Genomic DNA, 5,928 nt, shown 5'->3' on the forward strand with positions numbered 1-5,928 from the left:
AGCTACTAGATGGTTCGATTAGTCTTTCGCCCCTATGCTCAGGTCAGACGATCGATTTGCACGTCAGAACCGCTTCGGGCTTCCACCATGGTTTCCCGTGGCTTCGCCCTGCCCAAGCATAGATCACCATCTTTCGGGTCGTGTGCTACTTGCTCTGGATCAGTCATGCAATAAGAGCAAAACCGTCCGTGGTTGCGGGACACCGAATCGGCGCCCTCACCACACAAAGTAGTGCAATTCATAAAAATTACACTGTTCACTTTCATTTCGCGTGTGCGCTTTCAATGAGCGACAACACTTGCAAGCAACTCACACTCCTTGGTCCGTGTTTCAAGACGGGCTGTAGAGAGCATTGAATAGGAAGTTGAGGTCAGACAGGCAATCAAGATCAATTTATCTCATTTTGTTTAGAATCAACAAGAAGAATTCCGAGGAAAACTTCTGCTCGATTCATTAACAAGATTTGCCAAAAGACGACAACTACACTACTCGGTAGCCGAGAATATAATATCAAGGCATTGAGTATGGTAACGCTCACTCCAGTTCCCCTTCAACAGTTTCACGTACTTTTCACTCTCTCTTCAGAGTGCTTTTCAACTTTCCCTCACGGTACTTGTTTACTATCGGTCTCGCTTTATAATTAGCTTTTGGAGAGACATATCTCCAGCTTCGAGTTGCACTTTCAAACAACTCTACTCATAGGAATGAGCCATTATGACTGGTATCGAAAATGACCTTTACAGGATTTTCACCTTCTTTGATGCTACTTTCCAGTAGACATCAGGACAAATTCACCAGTCTAGCATCAAACCATACCGGACACCGAGAAATGTTGCCATTTCTCTTCCCGATGAGCTTTTCCCTGTTCATTCGCCATTACTAAGGGATTCTCAGTTGATTTCTTTTCCTCCCCTTACTGATATGCTTAAGTTAAGGGGGTTCTCTCGCCCAATTCAGGTTATGTAGTTGATTGTCTCTTAATTGGTTCACTGACCAATATGAGACCAGAAACCGATTCAGCAGTTTTGTTCGCTACTACTATCAAACACAGGTCGAAGTTTCCATTCAGTCCATTAATTCCAACTTTCAAATGTTGTTGTTTCAGCTTTCGCTTACTAGAAGCAACATAATACTCGCTGCAATACAGACCTCGGGAAACCCTCACCGTGAATAAGGTTCACTCACATATTTCACTACATTTTGCGTGGGATTGGAGATGAGGCTACTCGTTCTTGCTCAGTACTAGGCTGAAAATTAACGAAACTTCGTTACAAACGTTCACATGTTGATGTTTCCGCTTTCGCGTACTCGAAACAACATAATACTAGTCTTTGTAATTTAGTTTCATAATTTCAACTGGTTCTCATGCAGAATTTTTGCTCATTCTTATCCCAAATTTTGACCTGGCTACTAGTTACACTCCTTGTACTTATTGCAAAATGACCACAAATTTCAACAGCTTTCACATGTTGCTGTTTCGGCTTTCGCTTACTACAGTCAACATAATACTCGTTGCAAAATAAGTGCTCGGCATCTGCAATTTTCCAAAGACGAAGTTTCGCCAGTTCAATTTTCGCTCGCCAATTATGGCTACTAATTCACACGGTACTGAGCTCAACAACATTAAATTTGTTCAGCAAGACTTTCACATGTTGATGTTTTGGCTTTCGCCTACTAGAAGCAACATAATACTCGTCTTGTTAGCTCATTCAATGAGAATAGCTTTTCCCGTTGAGAATTTTTGCCTTCAATTGGCGTTGTTGTGAGTTTGGCTACTCAGATCACCAAATACTTGTGACAATTCGAACCAGAAATGTTTTCAATTTTCACATGCTGATGTTTCGGATTCAACCTACTAGAAGCAGCATAATACTTGTATTCAACAATTTCTGTATCAAATCCCAGTTTTCTCTGGTGCATCTTTGCCAAACTATTCCAAACTGCCTGAGTCTGAATACCAATTACAGGTACTAGTAAATGCACGTTACTAAGGACTATATAGTTCTAGGTTACTGTACACAACGACGTTCACATGTTGATGTTTCAGCTGCCGCTTACTAGAAACAACATAATTACTTATCGTGCATACCTTTCCATAACTTGTCCTTTTCAGATGCATTAGTTTCCCTTTGTCTTGGCTTCTACAGTCAGACTGGCTACTAGTAACAGCACAGTACTAATCACATATCGTTCTACAGTTTGCAGACAACTTTCACATGTTGATGTTTCAGCTTTCGCCTACTAGAAACAACATAATACTCGCTGTATACATTTGTAGTTCTCTATGTAACTTTCATGTGAAGAAGTTTCGCCAGTCTTTTTGACTGTCTCAAATCTGAGTCATGCTTAGGCTACTAGTTGCTTCATAGTACTTATCGCCTCGAGATCATTGAACAAAACTTGATTTTCACATGTTGCTGTTTCAGCTTCCGCTTACTAGAAACAACATAATACTAGTCTCATTAAGTTCCGTCTCTTTGCAATTTTCTTATGAAGAAAATTCGCCATCACAATGACTCCAGCAGTTCTTGATCAAGGAATGCAATCATTGATCAGAATGCTATTATTTGAATCGGTTCTGCTTTAAGTGTTCCAATTTTATTGGAAGCACCAACAATAGAACATCAATGTGTTCAATCGAGAGTTATATAACCCTGAATCGGACGCAGTCAACAGCCGAAGCCGAGACCGCCTTTTGCGTTAGAGAGGTCGGTAAACAAATCTTGCGATTCATACCGAATTAACCACATATAGCTGTGCTCCTCTTCGTAAGCGAGCCAAGTGATCCCCTGTTGAAGGATGTATTTGGACCAATCTAGTAGCATTTGGTTTCCAACAAGCTCTCCCAAGTTAGCTTACTTATTGGGCTTTTCAACCAATTCGGTTGGCTACAAGCATCATCAAAGTACTAGCCACAGTTTGATCGCAAAATTCTACGACTTTCACATGTTGATGTTTCGGCTTGCGCTTAGCCTACTATAAGCAACATAATACTAGTCATATCATAGAGCGTGATCAGCTTGTGACGTTCTCATGATGAAGTTTCACCAACAGTGTCTCACTTCGAGCTTAAATCCAGCTACTAGTAACTACACAGTACTGACTGCAACGATAACTTTTATCTATACCTTTCACATGCTGCGCTTTCGGCCAGGGCCTACTAACGTCAACATAATACTCGATATAAACTTTTGTTCATGATGCAGCTTCCCCATGCAGAAGTTTCGCCTTCAAATGCTCTCTTGGCCATATGACGTAAGAAAAGGTTACTAGTAACATCACAGTACTAGCCACAGTTTGATTGCAAAATTCTACGACTTTCACATGTTGATGTTTCGGCTTGCGCTTAGCCTACTAGAAGCAACATAATACTAGTCATATCATAGAGCGTGATCAGCTTGTGACGTTCTCATGATGAAGTTTCACCAACAGTGTCTCATTTCGAGCTTAAATCCAGCTACTAGTAACTACACAGTACTGACTGCAACGCTAACTTTTATCTATACCTTTCACATGCTGCGCTTTCGGCCAGGGCCTACTAACGTCAACATAATACTCGATATAAACTTTTGTTCATGATGCAGCTTCCCCATGCAGAAGTTTCGCCTTCAAATGCTCTCTTGGCCATATGACGTAACACAAGGTTACTAGTAACATCACAGTACTAGCCACAATTTGATCGCAAAATTCTACGACTTTCACATGTTGATGTTTCGGCTTGCGCTTAGCCTACTATAAGCAACATAATACTAGTCATATCATAGAGCGTGATCAGCTTGTGACGTTCTCATGATGAAGTTTCACCAACAGTGTCTCACTTCGAGCTTAAATCCAGCTACTAGTAACTACACAGTACTGACTGCAACGATAACTTTTATCTATACCTTTCACATGCTGCGCTTTCGGCCAGGGCCTACTAACGTCAACATAATACTCGATATAAACTTTTGTTCATGATGCAGCTTCCCCATGCAGAAGTTTCGCCTTCAAATGCTCTCTTGGCCATATGACGTAAGAAAAGGTTACTAGTAACATCACAGTACTAGCCACAGTTTGATTGCAAAATTCTACGACTTTCACATGTTGATGTTTCGGCTTGCGCTTAGCCTACTAGAAGCAACATAATACTAGTCATATCATAGAGCGTGATCAGCTTGTGACGTTCTCATGATGAAGTTTCACCAACAGTGTCTCATTTCGAGCTTAAATCCAGCTACTAGTAACTACACAGTACTGACTGCAACGCTAACTTTTATCTATACCTTTCACATGCTGCGCTTTCGGCCAGGGCCTACTAACGTCAACATAATACTCGATATAAACTTTTGTTCATGATGCAGCTTCCCCATGCAGAAGTTTCGCCTTCAAATGCTCTCTTGGCCATATGACGTAACACAAGGTTACTAGTAACATCACAGTACTAGCCACAATTTGATCGCAAAATTCTACGACTTTCACATGTTGATGTTTCGGCTTGCGCTTAGCCTACTAGAAGCAACATAATACTAGTCATATCATGGAGCGTGATCAGCTTGTGACGTTCTCATGATGAAGTTTCACCAACAGTGTCTCATTTCGAGCTTAAATCCAGCTACTAGTAACTACACAGTACTGACTGCAACGATAACTTTTATCTATACCTTTCACATGCTGCGCTTTCGGCCAGGGCCTACTAATGTCAACATAATACTCGATATAAACTTTTGTTCATGATGCAGCTTCCCCATGCAGAAGTTTCGCCTTCAAATGCTCTCTTGGCCATATGACGTAACACAAGGTTACTAGTAACATCACAGTACTAGCCACAATTTGATCGCAAAATTCTACGACTTTCACATGTTGATGTTTCGGCTTGCGCTTAGCCTACTAGAAGCAACATAATACTAGTCATATCATAGAGCTTGATCAGCTTGTGACATTCTCATGATGAAGTTTCACCAACAGTGTCTCATTTTGAGCTTAAATCCAGCTACTAGTAACTACACAGTACTGACTGCAACAATAACTTTTATCTATACCTTTCACATGCTGCGTTTCGGCCAAGGCCTACTAACGTCAACATAATACTCGATATAAAATTTTGATCATGATGCAGCTTTCCCATGCAGAAGTTTCGCCTTCAAATGCTCTCTTGGCCATATGACGGAACACCAGGTTACTAGTAACATCACAGTACTAGCCACAGTTTGATTGCAAAATTCTACGACTTTCACATGTTGATGTTTCGGCTTGCGCTTAGCCTACTAGAAGCAACATAATACTAGTCATATCATAGAGCGTGATCAGCTTGTGACGTTCTCATGATGAAGTTTCACCAATAGTGTTTCATTCGAATTGGTTCTGCTTTAAGCTCTCCAATTGTTTTGGATGAACCAGTTTTGCCCTTCGAAGCCACTTTTGTGAGCTTTTGTGGGTCTTTACCAAGAGGATATACCTCAAGGCCTCTTTCAATTCCTTTAAGTTCTTTCAACTCCTTTACAGTTTCTAGGTTCACATAGCTGCAAACCTTATTTCTAGTTTTAAGTCTGGCCAACTTGGGAGAGTTGGTGCAGACCGTGACCAATTCTAGTAGGATGCCACAACAAGAATGTGATCAACTTAGCTTGTCGATGAACCTGCCCCACATTCAAACAACTCTATCGCCTTTTCCTCGTATAGTTATATGCGAGGGCCTCTCATAGAGAGCGCTGTTAGCAACCTTTTCCACATAGACGATAAAGTTGTGAGTGTTTTGCACATGGCTGTTGTCATCACCACGTGACGAGTCAACTCAGCTTGACTCTCTACACTCCGACAAGCTTTGCACATACGCCTTTAGTTCAGTATGTGTCCTTTAATCTGACTCCGGTGCCTCAAGCCGGAAAAATTGTCAGATTATGATCATTATCGGTTAGTCATCCCGATGCAAGATCGTATCGTACTGTCTTT

The 5,928-nt window shown here is 41.1% G+C and overlaps 1 non-coding gene across 1 annotated transcript in view; it reads right to left on the reverse strand.

Annotated features, from left to right (window-relative positions):
• The window catches only part of LOC142356173 (large subunit ribosomal RNA), a 3,519-nt gene extending 2,557 nt beyond the window's left edge, over positions 1–962 (reverse strand). The window contains exon 1 of the ribosomal RNA XR_012761373.1: positions 1–962. This exon is cut by the window's left edge and continues 2,557 nt beyond it. This is a non-coding gene — a ribosomal RNA (large subunit ribosomal RNA).
• Positions 963–5,928: the final 4,966 nt, after the last annotated feature.

Source organism: Convolutriloba macropyga, unplaced genomic scaffold (assembly GCF_964194025.1).
Source record: "Convolutriloba macropyga unplaced genomic scaffold, txConMacr16.3 SCAFFOLD_5112, whole genome shotgun sequence".
NCBI lineage: Eukaryota > Metazoa > Xenacoelomorpha > Acoela > Convolutidae > Convolutriloba > Convolutriloba macropyga.